Source organism: Paramisgurnus dabryanus, chromosome 12 (genome assembly GCF_030506205.2).
Source record: "Paramisgurnus dabryanus chromosome 12, PD_genome_1.1, whole genome shotgun sequence".
Lineage (NCBI taxonomy): Eukaryota > Metazoa > Chordata > Actinopteri > Cypriniformes > Cobitidae > Paramisgurnus > Paramisgurnus dabryanus.
Window position 1 is genome coordinate 1,422,748 of NC_133348.1, and position 24,793 is coordinate 1,447,540.

At 35.4% G+C, this 24,793-nt stretch overlaps 1 protein-coding gene across 1 annotated transcript in view; it reads right to left on the minus strand.

Annotated features, from left to right (window-relative positions):
- ptchd4 (patched domain containing 4) overlaps window positions 1-24,793 on the minus strand; it is a 42,305-nt gene that overhangs the window by 6,946 nt on the left and 10,566 nt on the right. The gene's annotated exons all lie outside the window — the stretch shown is intronic.

Sequence of the window (24,793 nt, forward strand, 5' to 3'; positions counted from 1 at the left end):
ATACAACCTTTTAAAAAGTGTTACCGAAGTGTCACTTTTCGAGACAGGGGTCTCTGCAGAACAGAAAGAGGGTTTCCCAATTTTGGGGCATTTTCAAACTAAAAATAGGTGTTTTTCCACCTTTTTGTCTGATTGGCTCAAATTGAGTGGGTGATTCCCAAATGCATTTGTGAGAAGGAGGTCTCTGCGGAACTAAAAGAGGCATTTCCCAATTTTGGGGTGTTTTGAAACTCAAATAGGTGTTACAAAATAATGATGTGTGTCTTTTCAGGGCTTCCGTACTTTTTTGATTGGATGGTTAAAAACGGCTAATCCCAGTTTGAAAATGCCCCAAAATTGGGAATGCCGCTTTTTTGTTCCGCAGAGACCTACTTCACTTTTTTATTTGAAGCATTTGCCATCATTTATTATTTAATTAAATAAAGTGCATTATACATGAGAATTTGATCAAGCATTGGCCACTAGACATCAACATCTGCATTAACATGAAAAAAATAAAGACAAGTTATTTTCACATTGCCAAAGTAAATTTTTCACAATAGTTTGCTAAGCTGCACTTCAAAATACTCCTCTAGCAGGAATTTATTCTGTGCACTTAAACTAGTCTGTGTGCTTACGTTTGCCTTTGAAGATATTAATACATTTAACTTTCATCCATCCACTGAATATTTCACTTGGAATCAGGGACATCACAGTTCATCTCTCGCTGTCAAGAACACATCACAAAATCTCTTCTCTTACTTCCTCCTACATAATCATGCATTTCCATTGACCTGTGAGAAAGAATCTAATTAACCATAAAGGATTAGAGCGATGTAAGAGTTAGATAGAGTGGCTTTCACTGCTTTTATTGGCTTTATTAAGGGTGTTTTCACATATGTTGGTGCGCACCGTGGTGCAGCCTCAGAGCACACCAAATTACATTGTATCATTTTTCAGTTAATGCAGTTCGTGTTCACAAATGTTGTTTTTACTGTACTCGAAACGCAGCACCGTACACCATGTGACAACAGTCAGCGCTGTCATTGGTCTCTGACAGCTCTTAACCCATGACCACCCCCCACGTTTCCACGACAACCAGCATGACATGAAGAACGAAGCTAGCAAGATATGGAGATAACAATGCACGTCTTTGTGAAGTTTCTTTGCTTTAATGCGAAATTGCGCAACTGTTCCCTTCTCACGGAGCCATCACTATTTGTGTGTGTGTAGGACAGTTATACATTTAAAAAATTATCAGCTGAAATGTCCAGGGGCCTCATTTATCAACAGTGCGTAGAAAATGTTCTATATTTGTACCTACGAATGAAATTTAGAATGTGCCTAAGTACAAAAAAATCGGGATTTATCAAACGTGCGCACGGGGTTCGTACGCACATCAGTAAGTAATCCTTGATGATAAATCCCACTTGTTCTTAAGCACCATGCTCGTGCACGTTCATGGTCATTTGCATTCCGAAACGCCTCCAATGAACCATATATGGTGACAACACCTCCCGTTATAAGTCACGTGGTTGTGCTTTTTCCCTCATCGCAATAATGGCAAAGAGAGCGAAAAAGAGGAACTTTACAGACACAGAAATTGAGTTACTGGTGGATGAGGTTAATAACACATCTGTTTGGTTCACTTAGTACGGGAGGAATGACTAACAAAAGAAAACAAATCTGCATGGGAACATGTTACCAGTGAGTTTAATTCGTTGGGTATGAGAACACTTCTAGAAATAAAAAAGTGGTTTGAAATTAAATTATCAGCCAAAAAAAAAAAACGCGTCACAGCACACCGACGTGAAATCTGTTGGAAATTGAGGACAGACAATGACAGAACTTTCCTTGGACAGCCGCATAACCCGCATCATCGGCGGGATCTCTGAAAACGCGCTCCCGGCGGAATGGATGATTTGCCAAGTCTTCCAATAATGCAAGATAAGCCACTGTGTCAAGCATTTGACGGAGCTTTCTTACATAGGGTTAGACATTTCATTAATTAACTTCAATACTGATTTGCAGTTACTTTATTAACAGTAATCATTTTTAACACCTGGGGGTGGATAATAAATAGACAAAGTGTTCTTTTAACACTGGGGATGGACGGTCCTGTGTAGTATCGCTATTATACCACTAGATGCTCTGCGTACGCATACTCCGAGGTGTGCGTATATTTACACACATTTCTACGTATAAGTGCAATTTGATAAATTCCACACTTTGCGTAAAACTGTTCCTACGCACACTTTACGCACACTTCTGTGCGTACGAACGCTTGATAAATGAGGCCCCAGGAGACAGCGAATCTCTGCAACGGAACAAGATTGCCTTGTTTGTCATTAACCCAAAATATAACACCCGGCTTACGTCTCGACGGAAGCCCAGTGGCTCAAACATGTGGAGAACTTCCTGTATTTGGTTCGGCCCAAGGTCGAGCAGCATTCACACCACAGATGGGTCGCAGCAGAGTTCCGCTCCGAGACCACCTGTTTAGAGCGGTGTCGGAGCGGCCATTTAGTGCTCACCAGAGTGCGGCTGTTGTGTTCACACTGACCCAAAAAAAACGTAAACGGATGGACACGTCATTTGGGCCGACCTAAACAGTGCATGTGTGAAAACACCCTAAGAGGCAAACAGGTCCACCAACTTGTGTATACAGTAGGTTAAGGTGGGCATGTATGCGGTGGCCTAGTGGTACAAAAATATAAGATCCTGGATGCCAAGTGAACCATTGCAGTTTACTCTGGAGGGATGTTCTGAAGTGACAATTATTGTAAATTTTATATACACTTTATATACAACTCTATGCGGGAGTTTGATTGCAAGAGACTGCACAAGATTCACATTTACGCTTTTACTGTTGTACTGTAATTTGTTGACAGTTCATGTCATTGCCATACAGAAAGGAAAAGACAGCATTGCATAGCACAAAAAAAAAGTAGAAATGTGAACATAGGAAAATCTCCTTAGGGAAAACTGTACATGCGGTGTGGTAGGAATTACAGTGGAGTCTTCCTACACCTCCTGATGGTCCTGTCTGTTAGAGAAAGTCGACATTCACCTGGGAGCAATTTACCAATTCAAAACAGATTTAGAAAAAAAGTCTAATGAAAATGTATAGAAATATACTTGACATAATATGTTCAACCATTTTGCATGTAAGGACTTATGCTATGAACCTAAATGTTGTGGGGGGTGAGACTATTAAACAGAAAGTCATTATAATACATTTTGATCAACATGACATAAGCAATTGGTAACGTTAGGAAACAACAGATAATTGTACATAATCATTTGCAACTTCTTTAAAGACATTAGAAATGGCTTTTGTGATGTGCACAGGTGACACGATGTGAAGATTGAACAGGTAGTTTTGAGAATTTCAATTCTGGTCTGAGAAATGTACCAAAGCTACATCTTTTTTTGTTTTTATTAAGGATGCACCGAATATTCGGCCACCGAAATTTTCAGCCGAAAATGGCCCAAAAGAGTATTTTCGGTTTTCGGGCAAAAGACTTTTATCACTGAAACAACACGGACGATATGTTGTGTTGACACAAACAGAAACCGCGACCTGCACGTGCTTGTCTGAAGCAACGCACGTTTAAGGGCACTCAGTAGTGCATAAACGGAGACGCGTTTCACAAAGCTAGCAAACATAAAATCTTTCTGTTCTTGACAGGGCACATACAAACAAAATGATATCCACAGTATTCTTTTTCTAATAAAAACATTAGTTTATGTCTTAAGTGTACTGTATATGTATAGATTAAAGTCAGAAACCAGTGTGTGCTTATTTGGTCTTAAAGAGACAGTAACCTCAATTAACCTACTTAAGTCTGTGTCATTAATGTTAGTAAAACAACCAAAGACAAAGAGAAAATCACTTCTGAAAAATAATAATTATATTTAATTTATACAATAAAGACAGTGTTATGATTAATTTACCTTATTAATCTTATTTAATGTGCAACTTATTTTATTTTTATAAATGTTTGCAATTTCTTTATTTGTTATTAGATTTTTCCCACCCCCTTTTTGCTGATCCGAAAAATAATCTGATCTGTGCCTCAAAAACTGTAATGTGATCTGAACCGTGAGTTTTGTCACACCCCTAGTAAAGTTAGTACAAAGTGATAGCCATAAATGCAATGGTACTAATTGGCATAATATTTTCTTTCGGTGTTACGGTTTTCGGCCTTGGTTTCCTCTATTTCGGTTTCGGCCAAGAATTTTCATTTCGGTGCATCCCTAGTTTTTAATTTTTTAATCTAGTATATATTTTAAAAATTATCTGTCAATTAATCAGTTATCTGCAAGTTGGGACCAACTTAGTTAGCGGTATCTGTAAAATCCACTCACTGTAAAAAAGAAAAAAAGTTGACTTAACTTAAATTTTCAAGGCAACTTGCTGCACAGCTTTTTTGAGTTTACTCAACTCTTGGATGATGTAGTTCACCTAACTCAATTTACTGAGTAATGTCAACTTACACCAAAAAGTTGAACCAACTTAAACTGATTAGGTAATCAGCAAATTTCTATGTTTACTCAACTAGTGACTAAGTTGGGTAAAGAGTAGTTTAGTATATCCAAATTTAACCTATCTACATGTTTTGGACTGTGGGAGTGTACACAGAAAGGTCTCATAAACAAAGTCTTTGTCTGACTTAAACCAGAGACCTTTTTGCTGTGAGGCAACAATGATGCGCGCTAACTCATTGTGCTGCCCTCTACACTGAACACACACTTCTCAATCATGGTAACAATGAACAAACATCATTCTTTAAAAATTACTCTAAATACAACATATAACTAACATTAACAACATAACAACATAAATAAAGCCAGCAAACATTAAAACAGTCATCTTTTTTAGTAAATATTAACCAAAGAAGTGAACATGTCGCAATGCATGCTGGGAACCATTCCGACCATTGTTTTTTTATTGCTTGTTCAGATTACTCAGTTTGGCAAGTTGGGTGAACGAATTGGACAAAACCTTTTACATCTAAGTCCAGTCAACAAAATAATATTTGTTAGCTGAATGATTATGCTCTTTTTATTCAGTGAACACAAAATAATCAACTGACACCCTTCAACAAAGAAATCTTTGTTCAAGTTACTTAATGTTCTTTGTTGAATGAACATTTTAAAGTTGTATTTTTTACAGTGTATCGGTCAACCAGTACCATTATGTACAGATATGTATTTTTGAGGTACTAAGTAGCTTTTTTGGTAACAATATGTACCGCTGAGCTACAAATATGAACTCCTTATGTACAAAGCATTACTTTTTGAAAGGGTTCCCCAGTGACAGCTAGATAGATAGATAGATAGATAGATAGATAGATAGATAGATAGATAGATAGATAGATAGATAGATAGATAGATAGATAGATAGATAGATAGATAGATAGATAGATAGATAGATAGATAGATAGATAGATCTATGTGCTAACATGAGTCACTGCTTAAGAAATTGTAGACCAACAAAACCTATGCATAAAAAAATATAATGTGTGATTAATACCTGACCCTGCCATTTCCAGAATAACACTGTCATTGCTTGAGCAATTCCCTTAATATATCTCGCAATTATGAAGATTAATTAAATGCATGAAGTACTGTAAGAGACACTTATTATTTGCAATATCCAAAAAAAAAATGTTAACAGTGATTCTGCATGGTAAATAAAGTTTAAATTCATTACACTGCCTAAACAGAGATGAAACCAAATTTTTTCACTAAAGACAATATTGCCTCGGTTGTTAGAGGCAGATTCAGCGAGTCCACCTTCAGATCCATGTACCAGAAGCACAGCTAATGCTTCAAGCTCCATTTGAGTTCAGTCTCAAACATCTCATTCACTGAGAACTCATCAACATTACCTTGTGCAATGACCGGTTGCTTGCTGCCAACTTAATGATTTGGTAAATATTTAAACATCGAAAACATGAAGATGATCTTTTATTTAAATATTCTGCTTTTATATTGAGCATAGCATACAGCTGTTTTGAGTTGTGATGTCGACCTGATTTCATTTTACTAGTTAAAGGAGTGACTTAGTTACCCGTTCATATATTACTTTATCTGATTTTTTTGTTGGCTGTTGTACAAAAATAACAATTTCGCTGGGCAATAAATACAGTTGTCAATTTATTTTCTGACTACACTGTCAGAAAAAAAAATGGTCAAACCAACCTGTCACTGGGCATCCTAATATGGACCATTTAGCTATATATGGATACATTTGGTACCAGCCTTTGAGGTACTAACATGCATTCTTTGGTACCAATATATATCTCTTAGGTACGTATATGCACCATTTAGGTGTACTTTTCGAAAGGGTACTGCACCAGTGAAAACTAGGGATCTTTCTTCGACCGGCAATTACTTTATAGTGGACTAAGATTAAATCACCAGTTTATATATAAAAGTGCTCATTTCCCAAAGTTCCTAATAAAACAGTGGTATTATTATTGTGATTTAATAATATTTAAATTATGCTTAGCAATAATATTTTTAATATTTTCTATTATCAAATGACCTAATATAATTGTATTTTATTCCTCTATAAAGACAAATTTTAATTTCCACTTTCGGACAGTTTCTTTTTTGTATCTTATGGATATTTCAATCCAAAAACAAGCTTGCCTCTTAGGGTTCCATCTATTCAGGGGTGTAAATTAAATTGGGAATATACAAGAAGTGCATGCACTTAAAACTGCAAAAACACATCACAATAACAAGAGTGACACGCTTAAATGTTAGGGAGAGCAATAGCAAATAGAGTGCATTAAAAACTGAAAGCACAGATACGTGAGCTGGCAGAAGGGAAGCCTCCTCCTGCCGCTCATAAATCACAGGCTGGGACAGAGATTATTGAGGCTTTCAAAATAAAACCATTTCAACAACATCTGAGATCATTCCTCCGGACCGGGTGCCTGTCTAATAGGGCCATTGGGAGCACAGATGCCCCTGGACACAGACAGCGGACGACTACTGACTGTACTCATAGGAAGCATATGCCATAAAGAAATTAACTAAGTGCTTATTAAATTCCAGTTGAATTCCTAAAATCAAATTGAAGTAGCCAAGGATTTACAATTGTATTTCCATATTAGTAGTATATTAGGAGTCCAATGAACATAACTATTAAAAAAGCACAAATTTGCAATTAATGTGTAATCATACACTCTCAGAAAAAAATACAAAAGTTGTCACTGGGAAGGTAGCCTACCTTTCAAAAAGGTCCTAAAATGTACCATTTTGGAATACCGTTGAGGTACCTGCACTCTAAAAATGGCTGGGTTATTTTTGACCCATAAAAGGTAAATATTGGACAGAACACACCGCTGGGTTAAAATTGACCCAATGCTGGGTTGATATATCCCATGATTGCATAACAACAATCCAACATTGGTTCATTTTTATCCCAGCATGTGTTCTGTCCAATAATAAATAACACAGCCATTTTTAGAGTGTGTTTGTACCTCTAAGGTACCATTGTGTACCAATACCAATGGGGCAGTTGTAACCTTGTCTAGTCGTGCTTATAACCAGAGAGTTACCGGTTCCAGGCTCATGACTGGTGGGTTGCAACTGGTGCCCTTGAGCAAGGCACCTTAACCTCAATTGCTCCCTGGGCACTGCAGTGATAGCTGTCCACTGCTCTGGGTGTGTTTGTTCATGACTTGCAGTGTGTGTGTTCAGTATTCACTGATTGGGTTAAAGGGACACTCCACTATTTTGGAAAATAGGCTCATTTTCCAGCTCCCCTAAAGTGAAACATTTGATTTTTACTGTTTTCGAATCCATTCAGCCGATCTCCGGGTCTGGCGGTACCACTTTTAGCATAGCTTAGCATAATCCATTGAATCTGACTAGACCATTAACATGGCTCTAAAAAATGACCAAAGAGTTTCGATATTTTGCCGTACCATGGCAGCTGCAGGCGCAATGATCGAAAATAGTCCCCTTGGTTACTTACAGTATAGAAGCGGACTATTTTCGGGGGCTGCGTAGTATCATTGCACCTGCTGCAGCCATGTTACGGCTGCAAAGTCCTTGATTATTATGTCAGAAAGAGAATATAGATCCTAGCCATATCGACCTAGAAAATCGCAACTTTTAATTTTACGTCGGTCTTATTACATAATGTAACTACAGAAGAGTCAAGTTTTAAATAGCAAAAATAACGAAACTCTTTGGTTATTTTTGAGCGCGATGCTAATGGTCTAATCAGATTCAATAGATTATGCTAAGCTATGCTAAAAGTGGTACCGCCAGACCCGGAGATCGGCTGAATGGATTCCAAAACAGTAAAAATCAAATGTTTAACACTAGGGGATCTGGAAAATGAGCTTATTTACAAAAAAAGTGGAGTGTCCTTTTAAAAGCAGAGGTCATATTTCAAGTACAGGTTACCATACATTGACAAATACGTCATTTTACTTTGACTTTCAATATGCACCTTTTATGTACAAAAGTACTTTTTAAAAAGGTACCACCCCAGTGACAACTTTTGTACCTTCTTGTACCTTTTTTCTAAATGTGTACAAATGTCTTAATTTGTATTTCATTTCATTATTATCAGTTGTTTGGATCTGCTCCAAACTAAGCAGATCAACATTAAAAGCTAAACAACATTAAAGTATAGACTTTTCTAAATGCATGCTTATTATTAATACACTTGCTAATAATGGTACATGGTAGATTCTTTAAAAAAAAAATTATTGTATGGCAAAATTGTAATCTATTTTGTTGCCTGCGGTAATGGTTTTAACAGTACTGAACATAACAGAAATATGTCTAATTTGTTAAAAGAAAAGACAATTCAGTAAATTTGTCTTCCTGTCATTCCAATCACGATATCCTATGAGGCGATTCAATTTAAATTCATGAATTGAAAGGGAGCCAACTCAAAATTGTGCACAACCCACAGAAGAAAGGTTTACAATCATCCAGTGTACATGTGCATCAACATTATCAGAATATATTATACCAGCAAGAAGATCGAGAGCCCTTCTTCTATGCTTATTTGAGGGAAAACCCAGGGAATTTATAGAGCAATGTTCCCTGCAGGTCTCACAAGCGCTAAAGCCAGAAATAAAAGACTGTACTTCATGTCTCTGGGTGCTGGTGGACAGGTACAACATTCCACATAGCTTTAGAGGGCAGTTTGTCACAGGACTCCAGTAGACAATTCACAGACCAAAGGGAAGCTACACCACGCCTTCGATATAGAGAGCAGCACTGCAGTGAGGTGAATCATTTAATACAATTACTGCTTTAAAACTTCAACAGAGTGCAGCTGCAGCGCACCATTCATAAAACATGTCCAATTGTGACAGAAAACTGAAAAAATATTACACAGATTTCCATACTCAATTAATCTTTGCAGTAAAACATGTACATATGAAGAGTTTGGTTCCAAAACGCGATAAACTGAAGTTTTTTTTTTTTATTAGTAACCACTAAAATCGGTATTATATCAGCTCAGTATTTAAAAGTACATTTTACGCAACATCCATCCGCAGTGTTATTCTGTCACCTTTTCTACATTTTTTTCTTCCAAAATGTGATTTCTGCCGAATGCAATAAATCCGCTCCACAAATCACAGCGCACAATTCAATGCATTGTAAACAACAGTGGTGGCGCATTGAATACACAAGTAATCCTAGTTTTCCTCATCTACATGTACTTTGAATAAACAAATACAAAAAAATACTTTTGATGGCATTTGTAAACCTGTGGTGGTTTTATGGGGATCTTATTAAAAACTTTCCTTTATTTTACTTGAAGTCAACGAAAATCGAGCAGGACCAAAACATTTTACAGCTGATCGCTTTCAAAAAATTTCAGCGACTACGACGTCCCAAGAATGACTGCAGCAATGACAGTGTTCTTAATATGACAAAGTAAGTGTTTTGATTAATGCCATTAATGTTTCTTTTTTTAATCAGTGTATACCACTAGTCAACTAAACAAATATTACATAGCAGAGATGAATGCACATTTATATATTGATTCAATAAATTAAAAGCATTTTGAAAAAATCTTGTCATGGATTTATTGCATTTTGCAGAAAAAAATAATTCGTTTTTATAATAAATCTTTGAAAAGCTTTTGCATTTAAATTTTTAATGTTATTATAACATAAAGATGCTATGTGAAAGTTTGTAACAGAAAATAGTGGTTTTCATCTTGTCACTTTCTGGGTATAGAAAACACATTTTTATTAAAATTAGTCAAAATGGATTTATTGCGTTTTGGAAGCAAACTCGTCATATATACAATCAATATAGTCCGAGGACACAGTAAAGATCTGGGTTCCACCCATTTCCCAAGACATCAGTGAGATTAAATGGAGAGCAAATTGAAACTTGCCCTTCGTCTCAGACATTTCTCCTTAGATAAAGATTCAGAAATCTCACAAATGTCTTCATTAGAGTTTCAGAAGAGATTTAACAATGTCACAAACTGAGGTCAGATTTGCCAAGTCTGCAATCAAAAGTCAATACTGAAGATTTCAATTTGAGCTCAAACATTTCTTATTAAATTTACACAATGCATAATTTACCTAAAAAGTCAAAACATAATTTTAATGTATTTAAACAATTGTATGATTTGTTTCTATTTTATTTTCTCTTAAAGCAGGGTTCTCAAACTCAAACTGGCCTGGAGCCATTTTTGAGATTGACATTTCGTTGGAGGCCCCCAGAGCTATTTGAACATTCAAAAAATAACAATATTTCTGTAAATGTACTGTTTAAATCAGTGGTCTCCAACATGGTGCCCGCAGGCACCAGGAAGCCCACACAGAGTCTGTGAGTTGCCTGCAAAGCACATTCTATTAATAGCCTCAATTTTAATATTTATTTATTACAAATTTTAGCTTGGCTTCTTTATGTTAACATTTTATACAATGATAAAACATATCAACAGTAAAATAAAATTATAATCAGCAAGTAAAGAAAAGTTTAGAGTAGACTATATTAAAAAAGTAGCCCTCCAAGTTTTATCCATCACTGTAAAAAAAATCCGTAGAAATTACAATGTTATTGCAGCTGGGTTGCCGGTAACTTACCGTAGATTTAAATTTATGTTATCTACTGGCAAGAGTTTGTTCAAAGTTAAATACATTTTAAATATTAACAAGTCTTTATCTTTACAGAATAAAACTATACAATAACAGCCTCATGCAAAGCATTCTGGGAACCAGAAATCATCATCAACCTTTTACTGTTTTTTTGCTTCAGATTTTGTTTCCCAGAATATTATGCTTGATGCTGTTTTTTTAGTTTTAGGAATTTTTTTACAGAGATTGTGGTAGCCTTTGCTCACAAAAAAGTTGGAGACCCCTGGTTTAAATTATATTATTGAACATATAATTTTACTTCACGCATTGAGTTATCCTCCTCGCCATCACGGAAAGGGCAGCTCATGATTCCAAAGCAACGTAAGACGCCACGGGAGCGCAATCTCCCGAGCGCTTTGGAAAGTCAGAAACATCTTGACTCGTCTTTAACACGCGTTGTTAGACATGACATGTGAACGGTATAAACGCGTAAATTAAAAAACGAACAAATCTGTAACAAAATGCAGGCCAGATTATGTTATATTTTAGACAACATCGAAGTGTACGACAACGAAGTATCACAAGGGCTGCGCAACAGTACTGTTTTTGATGACACATGCTGATCAGTCTATGCAATGCCACATAAAGTTAAACATATGTACAGGGGTGATGATGGCCCAGTGTATAAGACACACGCCTTTGGTGTGGGAGACCCGGGTTCGAATCCACTGTGACATACCACTGTGTCCCTGAGCAAGACCTCTGACATATACAGCAATTGTAAGTCGCTTTGGATAAAAGCGTTTACTAAATGAATGAGTAAAGTAACATGTGGTTTTTACAGTATGACTGCAAAAGCAGAAAACCAAGGATAACCCGATAAAAGCAAACAAGGTATTTTAATGCAAAAATACATGTTTGGCAATTTTTGGAGAAACAGACTAGTTTTAAGGAGTTTCTGAAAAAAAAGTAAAAAATGTTCGTTGAATGATGCAAAATGACCTTCACTAACAGGTCACAAATCAAATAAACAAATTGACGGTATAGATATATAAACTCCTTTGTATAAAAGGTCAGATTCTTTGCTTTCACTGAAATGCACATTACTCTAAATGTCAACAAATATAGCTTTAATGTACTGTATTCTGCTTCAATGTAGGCTACTTCTAGTTATTTACACATTCTTTTCCTAAAGAAAGAAAACATATTTTAGAAATTGTCTTTAACCTACGCCCTCAATAAGTTGCATGACATTTCATCAGCATAAACTGGGGCATTGCTACTCACTCAAACAAGAATATGTTGCTGCATTACAAAAGTGCCCAAAAATAGCATCTCCGTTGACAGCGAACATGTTGTTATCTTAACATGCACACATCACAGCACGGCCCTGTTAATTCCTTAGGACAGGATTAGCTGTGCGATGTGCACAACACAACAGTTTCTGTGTAGAAAGCAAGGTGTTCTGTGCGGTCAAACGATTGCGGTTGGGAGATGTAGTGAACGGTTTGACACTTCTGTCATAGTGAGAATTATCGTATTGAAAGCTTGTTTCTTTTTTTTTTGTGGCACCACATCTGCTGTTTCCGCAGCTCTTAATGAAAATGCCTCTGTGCTAATGCACTGTGTGTAAATCTCGCCTGAGTAAAGGGATGCTCGCATGTAATTTCATTAGAGCAGACCTTAACAAACCTGCTGTGGATGCTATAAACAATCCTGAAGTATGCAAAGATTTTTTGTTTTTTAATTATAGTTAAATTAATCCTGTCAGTGGTGTTTACTAGGGGTGTAACGATACACCAATTGCACGGCACGGATCGGTTTACGGTTTTGGAGCCACGTTCGGTCCGATTCGGTTCGGTTTGCTGTGGATGTAGGGTTCCTGTCATTTTACCAGCAATGCTAAGGAACAATAGATTAACTTAACTTAATAGCAACAACAAAAATAACTTGACGTTTTCTTTATTAACTTTGGCAAACAAACTTAAAATCAATTAAACTTTAACTTTAGTAATGCAGGACTGTAATTAGCTGTTTATCAGGTGATGAATATCATTCCTTAGCTAAAATGCTGAAAATGTTACTGTTGAAGTCAACTAATGCATGAAATAAATGTACTATGAATCTGTAAATCTGAGTATAATGTGGGTTTATTATCAGTAATGAACTCATCAAGGTAATCATCACACACACACACACACACACACACACACACCAGAGGACGCGTTAGACTTTCACATTTAAAAATTCTGCCATCACTTATTATTCGTCATTTCATGCTTTAATTATAAAAAATTTTGTTTACATGTTCATTTTTAATCATGGACTTACAAAAAAGGCATTCAAGTTAAAATGTGTTTAATTATTTGTGAAGAAGAGAACAGATAAACAGACACCATGCATCACTTTACATGTTTAACATCATGAAACAGATGAATTCATGTTTTTTTTCTCACAGTGACAGCGGAGGCGATTGAACACGCGAACTTGTGCTGAACAGGCAAAAATAAACAAATCAAATCTCTGTTGCGATTAAAATAGCACCAAACGTGTAAACCCCGTGTTTTTACCTCAGACAGACGACGTCTTGTTACATTTTTACTTTTGTTCTGGAGAATGATCTCGCGCTCGTCTATTTCACTTCGGTTAACCCGATCTGACACGCAAGCACACACACACGCGAACGCAAGCACACGCACACAGTTACGACAGATTGTGTGTGATTTGTCTACAACACGAATTCCATTCCTGTGCTCCACTGGAAACCCAAAATGTTCCCACACAAGAGACTTAAATGTGTCCGGGGGATCTGCAATCTCAGGCGGAGCAGTGCATCCTGTGACCTGCGCTCACTCCCAAGTCACGTGACATGATATGACATGAACTTGGAAAACAGTAACTTTGGAATATACTATTTAGAACAGCATTTAAAAAGCTCTTATTAGTCGTTACTAATACAATTTAATCAAATATATGCAAATACATTTTTTTTATAAATAGATTAGTTAGTCAGAGATAAGTGACATTAACCTCAACAATGGGCAGCAGGAGGTGTGAGAGTACCGCGACACGACACGGGAGGTTCGCGATTCGTATCGTGGGTGGTGTATCGCGATCGGTCGGTTCGGTTCGTAATATCGTTACACCCCTAGTGTTTACATTTACAATGTTGGAGAAAACCTTTTACATTTACATTTATAGATTTTGCACATGTTTTTATAAAGCGTACGCATACGTCATCGAGGTTTAATGTTTCAGGTTCTATTTCAAAAAAGCAAACGTTACATTTCAAGGTAAGAATGAAAATACAATGATTGTATGTCTTAAGAGAAATAAATCTTAATTGTATAATGTATTTAACTGAAATGTGAGAACCTCGATGACGTATAAGGTCGACCAATGTGACTTCCGGAGGACGCACCCGAAATCCTGGCCAGGACATGTCCGGCGAAAATGGCACCTATGGCCACCCTAGTTTTGACCAACAAGATAAACTTCACAGATGATCACAACTTTTTATGAGTTTTGATTGAAGTCTAAATGCATTCACTAGAAATATAAAGCTAACCTTAGGCAAACTACACCACGGTCTCTCAACATCAACGTCATCACCAACAGGCTTGTTGCCTGAAAAACATGTTTCCTGATAAGGAAATTCTCTGTGGATGAACCATTGTCGGGAATTGTGTTATTTTTAAGCTCTTTATGCGTGATGATGGTTAATGTCCCGACAAAGTCTGTAGTAGTCCCATGTAGCCACTTGCTAGCAAGCAACTACCCTCTAAAACAGGGGTTTTCAAACTTTTTGTGTGTGTGGACCACTATTTGTAATCAAGAATTTTCGCGGACCACCTCATAATACTTATTATAAAATATGTCTACACAAAGTCCTGAATTAATCTGCACATCAAAATAGGCTTACTAGCACTAAAACTATAACTGGTCATCACATCAGTACAACAGGTTTCTTATCCTTATATCATAATTACTTATATACATATTCTCAGTGTTGGGAAAGTTCACTTTCTACATGAACTAGTTTAGTTCACAGTTCACAAATTTTAAAATGAACTAGTTCAGTTCATAGTTCATATTTGAAAATGTTAAACTAGGTCACAGTTCCAAAAATGAACTAATTTATAGTAATTTTTTCCCATATTATTATTTTTAAATGATTGCCATTATAGCCCATATAGAACCACCACAGACAGCAATTATTTGATCAGTTTTAACACTGAAGCTAAATGCGTCAGATTTCATCTTCATGTCCAACTTTAAATCCTTATCCAACCAGTGTTTACATTAGCATTGACTGTCTTTTAATTTTTGTATTTGCTTACACATACCTTGAAAGGCTAGCTGGGTGGGGGTCGCACCCCGGGCGAGAAGAGCTGCGAGGCATTGCGTGTATGACAACTTGCAGGTATTGCACACCACACGTGCACGTTAAATAGCGTGAGCTTAGTCAAAGTCTATTTCAAGATGCGGAATATGCGTTAGCAGCCTATGTTAATCGTTAACGATTTAGGACAAATATGATGTTATTTAATGTTAAACTATTTAAGTTGCGCGGCAGGAATTCCACCAGCGTCTGTGTTGTTGTGATGACGCATGCAGCGTGACTGGTGAACACCGAGTGGTGGCGGTGTTGCCAGATTGGGTGTTTTTTCCGCTACACATTAAGGCCTGTTTACAGTGTGTTTTAGTCGGGTTTTCGCCTGGAAGAATATACAAATCTGGCACCCTATTGAACGACGTTAAACTGAGAGAGCGTGCCGTTAACAGGCACCAGAATGAATGAGTTCACAGTAACGTTTATTTGGCAGCAGTACACGTTCGCCCAAAATATGAACGAGTTTGTATATTAAAATATACATATTCTGATTTTGCCTTTTCACGGACCACCTGCAGTACCCTCACGGACCACTAGTGGTCCGCGGACCACAGTTTGGGAATGGCTGCTCTAAAAGACACTTGAAAACTTTAAAAGGTCACAAGTGGGGGTTTTACTTGTGTGCTTTGTCATAGAATCAGACTTTGAAACGGTTCATGGAATGAAAACGAAAACCAGAAACTTTTGATGTTTTGCAAGGAACAGAAACAAAACCAGAAACTGTCAAAAAATATATGTTCCGAAACCATTTATTTAAATCGTTATTTTAAATCGTTTATGTACAATAATGGTAACCGGTTAATACCGTTATTTTTTTGTGCTTCGACAAGATTTCTGTGCAATAGCCTACTCAGTGAAGTTCACTTTCGGTCGTCGTTGATTCATCAGAGATATGAGAAGCTTGCCAAAAGTCTCTTATACTCAATCATAAGAGGTAAATATTGTAGGCTACCAAGTATCTCAAGATGTTTGTTTTTTAATACTAATTAGTGGTGTAACGGATCGCAATTGATCCGTGATCCGTACAGCCCTTACGAAAAAGAAGTACACTTCAAGTTAATTTTATGAAGTATACTTAAGTAATGTTGGAGTATAGTTTTAAGTATACTTTATGTAGTAAGTGTACTAACATTTATGTTCTAGTAGTATACTTGTAAGTGTACTGCTTGAATACCGCTTGGGACTAAATTGGCCCACTTTTAGTATATAAAAGTATACTTCTAAGTGTACTATAAGTGTAAGAGTAGTCAACTTTAAGTGTACAACTAGTGCACAATTAGTTCTTCATTTGTAATGCAAGTGAACTCATGAGTATACTAGTAGTTTTCTAGACTTATACTTCAAGTGTACATGCAAATATTCTGTTAGTGTACTCTTAGTAAACTAGAAGTTACTTATTGTGTGCTGCAGGTATACTTCCAAGTGTTCTTTTAATATACTTTTAGTTAACTAGTAGTTTACTAGTCATATACTGAAAGTGTACATGCAAGTGTTCTGTTAGTGTACTCTTAGTAAACTAGTAGGTTTCTTATTGTGTGCTGCAGGTATACTTCCAAGTGTTCTTTTAATATACTTTTAGTTAACTAGTAGTTTATTAGTCATATACTTCAAGTGTACATGCAAGTGTTCTGTTAGTGTACTCTTAGTAAACTAGTATGTTACTTATTGTATACTGCTTGTGTAACAAAGCACTTTGACACTGAGGATTCATCTGCAGGTTTTTATTAAACACACTCATATTCCAACAGGCAAGGTCAAACAACAGCAAACACAGCAATGTAGGGCAGGCAAATCTCGTAGTCATGAAACAGGCAAAATTGTCAGGACAGGCAACATACTCATAAACCGGGTAAAACAGATAAAATCAATAAATACAGAGAGATATGCAGGCAAGCAAACCACTCAGCAATGACTGGTTCAAATCAAGACTATGCACTGACTGAGTTTATATAGGCTGTCCAATGAGTTTCAGGTGGCAGACTAATCAGTCCAGGCATGCGGGATTATGGGAAATGGAGTGCAGAACGAAAGTTAATATTCAGGGGGTTCAGCCATATATATAGATATATATACAACCTCAAATCAGAAAAAGTTGGGACACTGTAGAAATTGTGAGTAAAAAAGGAATGGAATAATTTACAAATCTCATAAACGTATATTTTATTCACAATAGAATATAGATAACATATCAAATGTTGAAAGTGAGACATTTTGAAATGTCATGCCAAATATTGGCTCAATTAGGATTTTATGAGAGCTACACATTCCAAAAAAGTTGGGACAGGTAGCAATAAGAGTATAAAAGTTAAATGTACATAAGGAACAACTAAAGGACCAATTTGCAACTTAATTGGCAACATGATTGGGTTTAAAAAGTGTGGCAGTGCCTCTCAGAAGTCAAGATGGGCAGAGATATTCTATATTCTATTGTGAATAAAATATAAATTTATGAGATTTGCAAATTATTCCATTCCTTTTTTTACTCACAATTTCTACAGTGTCCCACTGTAGTGTCCCATTATATATATATAATTTTTTTATTTTTGTTTGATTAGCTCACTGATAGCATACGAAAGATTTAGCTTAAAATTGAAAGTACAATTATAAGGTATATGTCAAGTATAAAAATTTATACACAGGAACAATGTATTGTACTTTAAGTGCAATATATATATTTATAGTATGATGTTAAGTTCACTTAAAGTAAAGTTGAGTAGTAAACTACTAGTTTACTAAAAGTAGTAAAAGAATACTTGCAAGTATACCTGCAGCACACAATTAGTAACTTACTAGTTTACTAAGAGTACACTAACAGAACACTTGCATATACACTTTCAGTATGAGTACACTAGTTAACTAAAAGTATAGTAAAAGAATACTTGCAAGTATACCTGCAGCACCAAATTAATAACCTACTAGTTTACTAACACTAAAGATTCTCCATGAAGTTAATATACATTTGTACACTAAATATACACTGTAAAAAATTACTCTGGAGGGTGTTAAATTTAACCCATGAAAATTAGTTATAATTTAATTAAGTATATAAGCTAGCAAGTAAAATAAAAAATAATGGGTATATTCTACCTTCACTATCCAATTTTTAACAGTAATAACTGCAATACTAAAAAAATAAGTAACATATACCCCAAAATATTGGCCTTAGCACCGCAAAGTGCGCATGAATCAACATCCAGGCGGGACTCGAGTCACCATTTTTTTCATATCATATCGGCGGGAGAACTGCGGTTTGTTGACAGGTAAGTTTTTATTTAACTTGTTGATATCATCATGAATGGAAATGTTAAGTTGGTTAACTGTAAAATCTACCAGAAGTTTAGTCATTTGCGTGCTTCTCTGTCTCTGTTGTTGACAGATTGATAGGTTAGAATATGTCAGTTAGCTTTGAATGAAACATCGCCCAGTTCTTGCACCTGCGAATACGAATAAATATCCATATTTATGATTAAAATATTAACTTCCATTATTATTATTTACATGTCTGAATCTCGTGAACAGCGGAGCTGCTCAATATGAGTGGTTGAACTTGAGCAAGCCACGTGACGAGAGAGAGCAGCGGACGGTTGATGTACGATACAGACGGGAGGGCGTCGAGCAGACAAACAAACAACGGTAAAGCTGTCGATGCTAGATAATTACTGTAAAAGTTTTCTTGCATTTATCTGTTAATATATTGAGTTTTGTTTTAGAAGGGATCCATTTATGAAGCCATTTTATTATTATTATTATTATTATTATTATCATTTACGGATATATACTTAACGTTGCCTTTCGCTTTTTAATGTCTGTTCAAAAAAGTATTTCGGAGTTCATATGTTATATATGAGCACGCCCGCCGACAGGGGGGGACAAACGGGTGTGTTGTCCCGGGCCCAGGGTGGGGTGGGGCCCAGAGGGGGGCCCAGAACTGGAACCTATGGAATAATTGATAAAAAATAAAGAAAATATTTGATTCATTTGATTTGAAGTTCTGTACGCTCAAAATGTCCTGTCAGACTCAGCACAAGTCCGGTGCTCAGAAAAGAAAAGAAAAGAAAAGAAAAGAAGAAAATATAGGCCTTATAGAGGAAAATAGAATTCCTAATTATTCCCATTAGGAATCTGTGACCGCAGATATAGTCACTGCATCGCGTGTGTTTAGAAGTCTGTGCTGTTTGCTGTGAGGTTTTTATGAGAGAAAGCACAAACTATTTAATATTTAATATGTAAAACTTGAATTTGAAATAAAACTTACCGCGGAGAAGATAATGAATTCGCTATCGTTTCTATTGCTAAGTGATGCGAAAATTATTTATTATTTCAAATCCGTTTACAAGATAAATATACATTGTGTTGTTAAACAGATTAAATTATCTTGATATAGGCTCCATTCATTATGAGAAGCCTTTTCTTTTTACTGTTACACTGTAGACAGTAATATATGTAATTTATATAAAACTCTATGGTCGTGACAGCACATTGTCCATTATCTGTTGGTTCATGTTGGTCCAGTTTAATTCAGGGTAATCCTTTAATAAAATGTAATTATAAAATATTTTATTGTTTTGTAATATTCACAGCGCACATTCTCTCAGATCGTTTTAAAACATTTTTAATTATTCTGCAAAATTCCGCATAGATTTTGCAAAAGAAATCCGCAGAAATAGAAAAAATAACTCCTTACACAGATTCCTTACACAGCTGTACTACTCTTGCAGCAATTAAAGCAGTTCAGATTTGTTTTAAATGGCAAAATAGTTATATTTCTTTTTTATTTACATTTTAGAGTATTTTTGTTTGTTCCAACAAGCGGTTCGCAGCCGACAGCAAGTTGACGACATGTTTGATGAATTGAACTCTCAAATCAACACTTCACTTGCCTATAATAACAACTATATAAAATATATATTTTCAGCATATCACAGTGTTAGTTTAAACGTTTATTATCAACACACACTATTTTTAAAAAGCGGAGGCAGATTGCTCTGCTGCTCGCAGCTGCAACGGGTGCAGAAATAAAAAAATGAAAAGGGCTATAGCTACAAAACGAAACGAAATAAACATGAAACCGAATAAACATGCAACCTGCCTTATCTTACAACTTCGCTATGCATATATATATGTATTATAGATTATGTCTTGGATGCTGTTTGCATAGATTATGCGCAGTATCCAAGGTTTTAATCTAGTCCTCCATTAATATTTTTTCCCGGTGAGCTGAAGGTCCTGCTGTTAAATAAGCAACAGCTGCATTGTAAATGTGTGGCTGGCTGTGCTTATAGCGGACTCGTGCTATAGGTTAAAAGTCTTACTACGTTTGTTTTGCAATCATCGTCTGTCAAAATGTTATTTTAATTAAATTGAAAAATATAAAAAGATCGAGAAGCCTAAATAAGCCCGAGGTCCGCCCGCGTATCAGCTGTGACGTTAAAATTGGCCGAAACCCGACCTGAGGGGTGTAAAAAGGTCGGGTCGGGCTTGGGCTGAAATGCAGGGCTCTACCCTCAGTCGCATTCATTGAGAAAAATCTAATGCATGCTCATCATGAAAGCTCTTTACAAAATAATACCCCTCTGGGCTTTTGGTTCAAAGGCGTGCATGTTTGGAGAAATATTGATTGATTTTATATGTTTACTTCAAATGTCTAAAGAGAGGAGTAATATTTATTCAATTTTTAGTCCAAACACAGCATAATATTAGCTGAAGTTGTTTTACTGATATTTCCAATAGTCTGTTCATAATTCATACGTGATTATGATATTTTGTTTCAGTATACAGCGTCAGTACACTGAAAAAAATGATTCATTGAATTGAATCCGTTTTTTTTAAGGTAAGTGGTTGCAATCAATTTATTTAAGCTACATTTAAACAAAAGTTTTATATTTTATTTTACTTTACTAATCTTTTTGTTTAAATGTAGCTTAAATAAATTGATTGCAACCACTTACCTTAAAAAATGTATTAAATTCAATGAATATTTTTTTCAGTGTACTACATTTAAAGGTGCCGTGTGTAAATTTTAGAAGCATCTAGTGGTGAGGTTGCAAATTGCAACCAACGGCTCAATCCACTGCTCACCCCTCGCTTTTGAAACGCATAGATAAGCTACAGTAAAACATGTCATCGTCAGAGACAACTTAGTAAAAAAAGTTTGTCTGTTAAACGTTTCTGTAGAAACATGGCAGCACAAAATGGCGACCTCCACGTAAGGGGACCCTCTGTGTATGTAGATAAAAACGTCTCATTCTAATGTAATAAAAACATAACGGTTCATTATAAAAAGGTCTTTATACACCCCTGATAATATAGTTTAGTATATTATTTTGCATTTCTGTCAAGAGATCCTTCTAAAAATTACGAAAAGCACCTTTAACTAAATGTTTTATACAATGTATAATATGCAATATTCGTGGGTCCTGAATCTGATAATGCCAAATGTCTTGTTACCAGTAAAAAGTAAGGGGTGGGGGGCCCTCTAAGATTATCTTGTCCCGGGCCCAGGCAAGACTGTCAGCTGGCCTGGAGACTTGTATATGAAGTTGAATCACTTAAAATTGAATGTAAGTACTTCTTGTTAGTGTTCAATGTTTTATGCACGTGTACTGTGAGTTATAGCATAATATGAAGTTGTATTTTTGCACTTAATAAGTTTTAAATGAAGTTGAAATGTTTGTTTGTATCGATATAGCATGCTAGTCTACTGAGGTAAATGAGATCAGTTTTTCCTCTCATATTATTGTCTTCTTTAATTTTCTAATGATAACGTGAAGAACAGTATTTAGGAATCTTGCTTTTAATGGTTTTTTAACATCTCATGAAGCCTTGGTTTATTTTGTTTTATGAAATAATATGTTCAAGAAGCTTTATGTAAAACTATGATATGTTGTATTTCACTTGAAATGTATTGGGGTTATTATACGTCCAATAATTAGTTTTAAATGTTTACAGAATGTTATTTGGTCAATAAAGCAAGCAATTTATGCAATCTTGTGCATGACTATTTTCTTATTCAACCCTCTCTGAATAAGTAATATGTAATGTTTCTTAATGGCTTATCATTATTAATAATAATTTAATAGATCTGTGCCTTAATACCAATAGGGTTAATGTTATTCATTTTTTTATAAGTAATTAGTTATGAAAAAATAGGTAGACCTTAACTATTTTTTTTTACTTTATCATAGTAATTAAATTTAGGTACTTTTTAATCAAATATATAGGATATAATTTACTCAAACAAAGTGAGTGCAAATTGTTACAACAATTTTTTTGAGTAAATTCTATAGGTTGTTTTTTACAGTGTACTTTCAAAATGTACTTAAAATATACTGTTTCTAAAGGATGCTAAATAATGTATTTTATAAATATGCTGTCAGTGCATTATTATAATGATAATTTTAACAGATAAAGTATACCTAAAATAAACTTTAAAATAAGTTCAAATTAGTATACTTTAAAAATTGCACAGAACTTTAACTCCAAGTATATTTTTTTAAGGTATACTTTTAAAAATATATAAAATTATAATTATTTTGAAATATGTTAAAAGTTTAATTGTAAGCAAATATGTTGTAAGCATACTTTCAATATATTCAAAGTTGGTACATTTAAAGTTAAATATACTTGAAATACAATAATGTATATTTATTTTTCACCAGGGCTATTCATATGGCTTTTTGCAGCTTTCTTGATGTAGCTTTCGTTGTTGCATTTTTACTTTTAGCCATTTACATTTAATACTTTTAAGTACATGTCAGTAAACAAGTATAGGCCAAATATACTTAAGACATTTCGGTCAGTATAGGTCAAGTATACTTTAGTACAATTTAAGTATATTTCTGAGAAGTACCTAAAGTACATTGTAGAGAGGTACATAAAAAGTAAACTGAAAGTATACTTTTTTATTTTAAGTTTAAAAGAAGTATACTTATAGCACACTTGAATAAACTTCTTTTTCGTAAGGGAGATCATGACCCACAGTTCGGCTTGCTTGCACTTTGCGGATAAATACGCAAATTTAAATAGGGTGAAAGTTGATCATTTGCACGTGTTTCAAAGGCTTGCAAATGCTAACACTTAAGTGATTTTAAACTATTTAACCACAAAAAGGCGCTAAAGTGAGCAATTCTCTGTACGAACAGTCACACATGCGGTTGAATGTATCCGGTCCAACTCCAATCAAACGTGATTATCCCTATAAGATCAGAACTCTTGATGTATAAAATTGAAAGAGAGTTGCACTATTGTGTCTCATACTGTAGTCCATTGAAATACATTTGGTGAATAAAGCACTGAAAAACAACATAATTTTCACTTTACATGGAGCGACTGTTTATGCTGCATCTTCATCCTGAAGCGCCATTTGGAATTTGTCCTCCGTCTATGTGTGTGTGCATGTTTAAGTGCACTCAACAAATGTAGGCATGTCAGAATTACAATTACGCCGCTTACATAATGTAGCCTTTTTAATGTTTGATGACAAGATAGAGACTAATTTTGTAGACTAATAATTTAATTGTAATGTCCTAATGATCAGCCTACTTATTTGTATGTCCCACAGCTGACATGGAACGTTATTAACCGGTTTGGGAACTTTATTTTATTGCTCTAACTGATTCGGAAACGTAATTGTTAGGGTAGAAGTGAAAACCAGAAAATTTAAAATACTGTTTCTGTTCGGAAAGAACCAATTGGGAAAAAATCTGGTTCAAAGCCCTGCATAGAATAAAACGTGAACATATTTGAACCCTCAAAAAACCCACTGACTTTGGGATAATGGAACTAGAAGTGCTAAAATGCTATCTCACCTCCGGGTTTTGCCTACAAAAATCTCTGGGGCACCCTATGAGTCTCTCATGCAGAGTGATATTTGTGTGTCCAAAATCCGTTCTATGTATTTTTCCTAATCAGACAATTTTATGTTTTAGGTTTTTGTCTTGGAAGACAGAGACCAACAAGGGATCTCACTAGATTGAAGAAATGTTTGAACGTCCTGATCTTTCATCTACAGGAGTTTAAAGTGTATCCAACATAAATGACACATCTAAAAATAGACAAAAGTAATAAAAAGCATTTGGACTTTGTATCTTCCTCATATGAACACTTTGAAGATAGTGTTCCTTCTCATGGCCCTCCTTTATGCTTAAATGTCTAATCTGGGCTGAACAAAATGCCCTTTTTGTGCCATAGGCCACATTATTAAATATGCAAACACCGCTCTGGTTTATAAAGATGTCCTGACCTCAAACACACTTGAAGGACAATTGAACTGTAATTTTTATCAGCTACTTTGATATCATAAAAATGATGAGCTAAAGCAAATAATGTAATC